Genomic DNA, 9889 nt, shown 5'->3' with positions numbered 1-9889 from the left:
TACCATCACTGCACAGTGTTGGACGGAGCCACCACATCACCTCCACTTGCATCACTTCATCGCAGTCAAAGTGTTCTCGAAGGTGTTCTTTCAGTTCTGGAAACAGACGCAAATCGGATGGGGCCAAGTCGGGCCAGTATGGAGGATGATCGATGACAACGAACCCAAGCAGTCGGATATCGCAGCACCCGTTGTGTTCTGGCATTATTGTACTGAGGGAGAGGGTACTTTATGTGTGGACGAACTCTTCGAATTAGAAACTCGATCACACCATGCTATTCCTTACCCACCAACATAGCTACGTCACACACCGCCATTTTACATGCTGCATTTCGGAGCTCTCTAGAGGCACAGGGATGCAACTATTTAAACATGAAGAACAAAGATGCAGAATGATAATAGTACTTGTTTTATTTAAAATGCTTGGATGGTTTTTACATAAAAAGGTCGCAGCCATTACTTTGCAGCATGTACTCGAAGCTGTGTTCGTAACCACTATGCATCTGCCACACTCTAAAAGAGGTGCCTGGTAGTGAGAAGCAGCAGTATGGAGTGTTTACAACAGGCTACCTTCATTGGGAAATGTTGCTCGTTAAAAAGATGATATGGAATTTCACGTGAAAAGTTGATGGAACTATCTAAGAAGACATATTAATACACTACTGGCAATTAAAATTGCTACACCAAGTAGAATGATAAATGGGTATTCATTGGACAAATATATTATACTACAACTGACATGTGATTACATTTTCACGTAGTTTGGGTGCATAGATCCTGAGAAATCAGTACCGAGAACAACCCCCTCTGACCATAATAATGGCTATGATAAACCTGGGCATTGAGTCAAACAGAGCTTGGATGGCGTGTACAGGTACAGCTCCCCATGCAGCTTCAACACGATACCACATCTCTATAAGAGTAGTGACTGGCGTATTGTGACGAGCCAGTTGCTCGGCCACCATTGACCAGACGTTTTGAATTGGTGAGAGACCTTGAGAGTGTGCTGGCCAGGGCAGCAGTCGAACATTTGTTGCATCCAGAAAGGCCCGTACAGGACCAGCAACATGCGGTCGTGCATTATCCTGCTGAAATGTAGGGTTTCGCAGGGATCAAATGATGGGTAGAGACACGGGTCGTAACACACCTGAAATGTAACGTCCACTGTTCAAAGTGCCGTCAATGCTAACAAGAGGTGACCGAGACATGTAACCAATGGCACACCATACCATCACGCCGGGTGATACGCCAGTATGGCTATGACGAGTACACACTTCCAGTGAGCGTTCACCGCGATGTCGCCAAACACGGATGCGACCATCATGATGCTGTAAATAGAAACTGGATTCATCCGAAAAAATTACGTTTTGCCATTCGTGCACCCAGGTTCGTCGCTGAGTACACCGTTGCAGACGCTCCTGTCTGTGATGCAGCGTCAAGGGTAACCCCAGCCATGGTCTCCGAGCTGATAGTCCATGCTGCTGCAAAGGTCGTCGAACTGTTCGTGCGGATGCTTGTTGTCCCCATCTGTTGACTCAGGGATCGAGACGTGGCTGCACGATCCGTTACAGCCGTGCGGATAAGATGCCTGTCATCTCGACTGCTAGTGATACGAAGCCGTTGGGATCCAGCACGGCGTTCCGTAGTACCCTCCTGAACCCACCGATTCCATATGCTGCTAACAGTCATTGGCTCTCGACCAACGCGAGCAGCAATGTCACGGTATGAAAAGTCAGAAACGTGATGGTACGAATTTCTCCTCGTTTCACGAGGCATCACAACAACGTTTCACCAGGCAACGCCGGTCAACTGCTGTTTGTGTATGAGAAGTCGGTTGGAAACTTTCCTCATATCAGCACGTTGTAGGTGTCGCCACCGGCCCCAACCTTGCGTGAATTCTCTGAAAAGCTAATCATTTTCATATCACAGCATCTTTTTCCTGTCGGTTAAATTTCGCGACTGTAGCACATCATCTTCATGGTGTAGCAATTTTAATGGCCAGTAGTGTATATTACTCTGTAACTCTCCTAATAAGGAACTTCCTTTTGGTTTAATTGCAGCTAATGACACTCGTTAATAATCTGTCCAGAGTCTCACAAAATTAAGTGAATTTCACAGACAATGAGTAGAAAAATACACGAAGAATTTACAATAGAAAAAGGAAGAGTTCATGCTTTCAAGAGTACTGATTTCCTGACTTAAACACATCATGAGTTAATCTAACGTGGCATCCATTAGTAACGCACATGCTTACCGACCAAGAACACGACTCCCCTACTAACTCTACCTCTGTCGCTTGTTCGGAGCGGAAGCCAATTTTTTTAGGAAGTGAGGTGGCGCCATCTCCATTAACGAATGAGAATGGGCAGAACAGCCTCGAAAACTACTTGATGTTTTAGCAGACAAACCGAACGAGGCGACATGACCACTGATTCGTAAATGTGGCTGAGGATAAAGTCTTTGCGGTACCAAAAATACGTGAAAAATCGAGAGTCTAAAGATTGGTACCTCTACCTGCGAGATAAAGGACTTCTATGGCCCCTACAAGACATTCTAACCGCTCACTCATGCTTTCCAGGAAAGGTAACCATTATGGCTACAGGAGAGAAACTGGTGAATTTAAAAATAAGTAAAACAAAATACCTCGTTCCCCTCCTCCCTCGAGTGTGCAATTTTGATATAGTAAATTAAGAGCAACAAGATGCTTCCATCGTAAGATTAAAAATTGTATAAATTACGAAAGGGAGTGCGGAGCAGCGCACATGTTTTACTCTTAATGATAAATGATGAAGTAACATGTTTATTTCAAACCAAAACAGCAGATTATGTTAGAAAAATACTTCCTTCAAAGAAAAACAAGATTACAATACTGCTACAATAGAACTGACACAGACGGCGTTAGACGGTCCTGTCCCTCAAGATACTTTTATTTTATTGTACGACATTGTAAAAAGAATTCGTATATACAAATGATAGTGAAGATCAACGTCTTGATGTTTTTCTTCCTTCGATATTTTACAGCATTTGACTCCAGAATGTAGTGTTCGTCTCACATCCCGTTATTTGCAATAAATATCTTTTCATTCGGAAACAATTCAAGGTACTGTAAATGTTTAAAAAAAACTGCCTTACTTCGCTGGCAAATAGGTGATTAAATGGGTGGCGCAGGACAAATAACATTACATCACTGAAAACAAACCTCTGGACATTTAAGAGCTCTCGCGGGATTAACCCATTGTAACACAGGAAACACCAGCGTACTTTGCGTAAAAGAGAAACTGTGTTCGTAGGAAATGATACTTCAAGTTTTGTGTTTAAAAAATGGGTAGAAATTTGACGTTAAGGAAACTACTGTGTTATCAGAAAGTTAAAGTATTTAACTCTTTTGTGCACATAAAAAACGATAATCACATAAACATAACTTATTCGGAAAGGAACTGACACAAGAGTTGAGTATATTGTTACCACAACAGTGGTGCACGGCGCTACCACATGAAATACAGCAGCTGTGGTGCTTTCTTATTTGTATCTGACAGCTGTGCGTGTGAGAAAAGAGTTGTACTATAACTGATATACATGCGGTTCGCTTGTTGGCATCGTGGGTGCCTAACAACATAAGCAGCGGTCCAGAATTCAATTTTCAACTTATACCAGGATTTTTGTGATACTTACCACGTCCATACTGTAGCGCCATTAGTAGTTTTGACATGGCTGAATAACCGCCATTGCCACAGATAGTACAAGAAGCCACAGAAGTGGGTCATATCGGAGCATAAGGTAGTTTGTTTAAGCAATTTGGTCCATGAGGAATTCACATACATTTCAACATTCTAAGCCCGCCGCATGATGTTCTCGGCAAATTTCAGTGCTGCAAAAACGTGGGCAAAGATGGAGTACTGTTTAGTGGGCATTTTGAATGGTAGGAAGTATGACCGATGGTACAGCGATGGTCTCACCCCTGTCTCCGGCAGTCGCGATTATCTTCATGGAGCGCTTTGAAGAGCAGTTTCTAAATTCGGCGGCGTTGAGTCCGTTTTGCTTTGTAAGACACATCGTTGACAGTTACCTGATATGACCTCACGGAGAAAGTACGCTACAGAAGTTAGTCGATCACATGAACGGTGTCCATCCTAACATTAAATTTTCTATCGCGATGCTGAAAGATGGCAAGCTACCACCCTAGGATGGTTTAGATGAGCAGAAGAAGTTGGTTATTCAGTTTACAAGAAATCGACACACATTGATCGATACTTAAATGCCAATAGTTTTCACCAGCCTGTACACAACAAAGCGGTCCTGGACATGTAATACACATATCAAAAGTTATTTCTGACTATGACCACCTACAGTCTGAATTGCAGCACTTGAGACACGTGTTCAGAGAGAATGGTTACAGCAAGAGTGACATTGCAAAACGGTTTCAGGTGCCACCGAAGAAGGAAGCCTTGTGAATCGGCTGAAGAGGCAATGCCGGTGGCTTACTTGCCATGTAGTGGGGCAACGAGCAGCAAGCCAGGATGTGTACTGCAGAGACATCGATGGACAGCAGTTTTCCAGCCCGCCCCGAAGATACGAGATTTGCTGCGCCGTGTTAAAGACGAAATAGCTCATCGTGTGTTCGGTGTGTATGGTGTTCCTTGTGTATACAGCAGCAACTACACACGTCAATAAAAGTTTCTCATCACTTCGTTTCCGAGAGTTCCGGAAACTGTACAGAAAATTGGAACAGAGATCAACATAAATATCATTTCCACCCCTTTTATTGCTCATGAAAAGCACACATTGCTTGTTGTACCACCATACAGCGAGACCTTCAGAGGTGGTGGTCCAGACTGCTGTACACACCGCTACGTCTAGTACCCAGTAGCACGTCCTCTTGCCTGTGTTCGTCATGCCATACTATGAATAACTTCCTCAAGGCGTTGTTGGTGGAGATTGTCCCACTCCTCAACGGCAATTCGGCGTCGATCCCTCTGAGTCGTTGGTGGGTCACGTCGTCCATAAAGAACCCTTTTCAAATAATCACAGGCATATTTGACAGGGTTCATGTCTGGAGAACATACTGGCCACTCTAGTCGAGCGATGTCGTTATCCTGAAGGACATAAATTACAAGATGTGCACGGTGGGGGCGTGAATTGTCGTCCATGCCTCGCCAATATGCTGCTAATATGGTTGCACTATCGGTCGGGGGATGGCATTCACGTATCGTATACCCGTTACGGGGCATTCCATGACCACCAGCGGCGTACGTCAACCCTACACAATAACACCCCAAAACATCAGGAAACCTCCACGTTGTTGCACTCGCTGGACCGTGTGTCTAAGGCGTTCAACCTGACTGGGTTACCTCCAAACACGTCTCCGACGATTGTCTGGTTGAAGGCATATGCGACACTCATCGGTGAAAAGAACATTATGCCAATCCTGAGTGATCCATTCGGCATGTTATTGGACCCATCTGTAGCGCACTGCATGGTGTCGTGGTTGCAAAGATGGACCTCGCATGGACATCGGGAGTGAAGTTGCGCATCATGCAGCCTATTGCGTCGTGTTACGGCATCCTGTGGCTGCGCGAAAAGCATTATTCAACATCCGTAGGTAGCGGTCATCCAATGTGGAAGTATTCCTTGGGCGGCCTGAGCGAGGCATGTCATCGAAGGATCCTGTCTCTCTGTATCTCCTCCATCTCCGAACAACTTCGCTTTGGTTCACTCCGAGGCGCCTGGACACTTCCCCTGTTGAGAGTTCTTCTAGGCACAAAGTAACAATGTGGAAGCGATCGAACCGCGGTATTGATCGTCTAGGCATGGTTGAACTACAGACAACACGATCCATATACCTCCTTCCTGCTGGAATGACTGGAACTGATCGGCTGCCGCTCCCCCTCCGTCAAACAGGCGTTGTTCACCCATAGTTGTGCCGGCCGTTGTGGTCGAGCAGTTCTAGGCGCTTCAGTCCGGAACCGCGCTGCTGCTACGGTCGCAGGTTCGAATCCTGCCTCGGGTATGGCTGTGTGTGATGTCCTTAGGTTAGTTAGGTTTAAGTAATTCTGAGTCTAGGGGACTGATGACCTCAGATGTTAAGTCCCATAGTGCTCAGAGCCATTTGAACCATGCCTGTTTGTTTACATCTTTGGGCGGGTTTGGTTACATCTCTCAACAGTCAAAGATACTGTGTCTGTGATACAATATCCACAGTAAATGGCTGTCTTCAGGAGTTCTGGGAACCGGGGTGATGCAAAACTTTTATTTATCGGTGTATGTATGTTAGACAATTCGCACAGTCGCAGAGTGTTGTACCGAGCACAAGTGACATATTAAACAGTGGGACTTTGACAAGTCGGCCATAGCTAAGCATTGCCTTGAAAACGGACACAAAATAGTGTTTGAAAACACGCGAGTCTTGGTTCAAGCTTCAGCATACTGGGTTTCCGTTATAAAACAGGCGTCTGAAATTAGAATGAACAGCAACAATTTTAACAGGGACCACGGGTTCAACTCAGCACGACTTGGGTCGGGATCTGATTATCGAAAGGAATCAACGACGAATGCTTGACGCTTGTAGAGAGGCAGGAGCGGCAGTTTCAGATTTTGCTCCCGGCCCAAGCGCACCTCACGTCCCTCGGTCCCTTGGCGGGACCAACGAGATGTACGGGCCCTGCAACAAACTTACGACGTCACACTAGTCGGCTTACGCGAAAGACAGGCCGCGGCGCGTACGTCACGAAGGTAGTCCTGAGCTCGCTCGCCCGCTCGAGCCAGCAGACAAACCACGTTTCTATACCTGTTAGCTCGTAACTAGGCGTTTCCGTACTAACGAAAACAGAATCTTCTACTGGAATCCGCTATTATGTAATCTTACTGTTATTAGTCCTATGATGGTGCGTACTTGTAATTTGTTAATGTTGTACTGGCGTACAATAAAATAAAATCATACTAAAATTATTATCAGTTGCATAAGGCACCACTTCCAGCATGTAATGACTAGTGTAAAGCAGAAGAGACTAAATGCTATAAAGAAGCAGTTATACCATTTATATCGAGTACTGATCTAAAATTAAATTTTCCTGTGGTAATGTTAATCAGGAAGACTTCATAATAACAGATTCCAGTGGAAGATGCAATTCTCGTTAGTACTTACACGCCCAGCTGCGAGTTAACAGGTTTAGAAACGCATTTTGTCTGCTGAGCTGAGCGAGCGAGCGAGTTCAGGTCTACCTGCGTGACGCACGCGCCGCGGTCTGTTTTTCGCGTGGGCCTCGAGTCGGCTTATCCTCCACACTTTGAGAACGCTCAGCATCGTGCAGGGCTCACGGGAAATCAGTATATAACTGGAAAGGTATCGACTAAAAGTCTTATCTCTGTCGTGTGCTATCGAAAGCTTGCGTAAGTTTAAAGGTGCAGTAGAGAGTTATTAATATCTCCCGAAAAAGTTACTAGCTGCCCGCCGGAGAAAGCTGCTTTCATCCGTAAGACCTGCAGTCTGACGTGGTGTGACGCACTCGCCAAGGTCTACCTTTCTCGTGGTCCCGCGACGGGTCGGAGCCGCTATGAGCTGCCCAATTATATTCCGCGCACGTGTCGTTTTGGCCCACACGTGTCGTTTCGGCCATGTCTGATGGGCTATACAGGGTGTTACAAAAAGGTACGGCCAAACTTTCAGGAAACATTCCTCAGACACAAATAAAGAAAAGATGTTATGTGGACATGTGTCCGGAAACGCTTAATTTCCATGTTAGAGTTCATTATAGTTTCGTGAGTATGTACTGTACTTCCTCGATTCACCTCACGTTGGCCCAATTGAAGGAAGGTAATAGTGACTTCGGTGCTTGTGTTGACATGCGACTCATTGCTCTAGAGTACTAGCATGAAGCACATCAGTACGTAGCATCAACAGGTTAGTGTTCATCACGAACGTGGTTTTGCAGTCAGTGCAATGTTTACAAATGCGGAGTTGGCAGATGCCCATTTGATTAATGGATTAGCACGGGGTAACAGACGTGGCGCGGTACGTTTGTACCGAGACAGATTTCCAGAACGAAGGTGTCCCGACAGGAAGACGTTCGAAGCAATTGATTGGCGTCTTAGGGAGCACGGAACATTCCAGCCTATGACTCGCGACTGGGGAAGACCTAGAACGACGAGGACACCTGCAATGGACGAGGCAATTCTTCGTGCAGTTGACGATAACCCTAATGTCAGCGTCAGAGAAGTTGCTGCTGTACAAGGTAACGTTGACCACGTCACTGTATGGAGAGGGCTACGGGAGAACCAGTTGTTTCCGTACCATGTACAGCGTGTGCAGGCACTATCAGCAGATGATTGGCCTCCACGGGTACACTTCTGCGAATGGTTCATCCAACAATATGTCAATCCTCATTTCAGTACAAATGTTCTCTTTACGGATGAGGCTTCATTCCAACGTGATCAAATTGTAAATTTTCACAATCAACATGTGTGGGCTGACGAGAATCCGCACGCAACTGTGCAATCACGTCATCAACAGAGATTTTCTGTGAACGTTTGGGCAGGCATTGATGGTGATATCTTGATTGGGCCCCATATTCTTCCACCTACGTTCAATGGAGCACGTTATCATGATTTCATACGGGATACTCTACCTGTGCTGCTAGAACATGTGCCTTTACATGTACGACACAACATGTGGTTCATGCACGATGGAGCTCCTGCACATTTCAGTCGAAGTGTTCGTACGCTTCTCAGCAACAGATTCGGTGACCGATGGATTGGTAGAGGCGGACCAATTCCATGGTCTCCACGCTCTCCTGACTTCAACCCTCTTGACTTTCATTGATGGGGGCTTTTGAAAGCTCTTGTCTACGCAACCCCGGTACCAAATGTCAAGACTCTTCGTGCTCGTATTGTGGACGGCTGTGATACAATACGCCATTCTCCAGGGCTGCACCAGCGCATCAGGGATTCCGTGCGATGTAGGGTGGATGCATGTATCCTCGCTAACGCAGGACATTTTGAACATTTCCTGTAACAAAGTGTTTGAAGTCACGCTGGTACATTCTGTTGCTGTGTGTTTCCATTCCATGATTAATGTGATTCGAAGAGAAGTAATAGAATCTGTAACATGGAAAGTCAGCGTTTCCGGACACATGTCCACATAACATATTTTCTTTCTTTGTGTGTGAGGAATGTTTCCTGAAAGTTTGGCTGTACCTTTTTGTAACACCCTGTATAAGCGGAAAATCACATCAGTCAGTCGTTTTACTCCAGACAACGTTGGCTGAGATCGCCATCGAAAGCTCCAAAATTTTATTTCCATTTTCAGATTTGGAGCAGGGAGTAAAAGGGGAGAATATCAGGGGTCACGCAAGTAATACGAGGGTATGTATAAACAGTTGCGCCATGCGATACTGCCACGTATGTTACGACTGTGTAAGAGATGATGGCCGGATGCACGAGGGTATGTGCGAAGGATGGTATTAGGGGCTGTAGATGCCTAGGATATGTGACAGCAAAATAATACTCTTGCGTGAGTGAAGGAGGTAGCATATATTAACAAAGGTGTTGTAGATTTGCACACCATGCAATTGGTAAACCTGGAAGACAGCGTACTGAATAACATGTTTATGCTTGGGGAGCTAACATGGGACTTAACGGCATAGGCAAAAACGGTTGCTGTTATATTAAACCGGAACCTGTACATCATAAGGACCTGTTTGAATGTTATAGATGAAGGGTTGGCTGTATGGAAACTTTTATGGTCACTAGCTAAGAGCGTGAGGGACATACGAGTACAGGTGATGGAGTCGCAGGAGCCCATTCAACATGTAGTGCATAGGCAGAAATCCTTACCTCTGGAGCCATTTCTGGTGGGCATGTAGAAGATGCAGGAAGACCTAAAACTTGGCTGAAG

The sequence above is a fragment of the Schistocerca nitens genome, chromosome 7 (genome assembly GCF_023898315.1).
Source record: "Schistocerca nitens isolate TAMUIC-IGC-003100 chromosome 7, iqSchNite1.1, whole genome shotgun sequence".
In the NCBI taxonomy this organism is placed as follows: Eukaryota; Metazoa; Arthropoda; class Insecta; order Orthoptera; family Acrididae; genus Schistocerca; species Schistocerca nitens.
The sequence above is the reverse complement of the archived record's forward strand: the minus strand, read 5'-3'. Positions refer to the sequence as shown.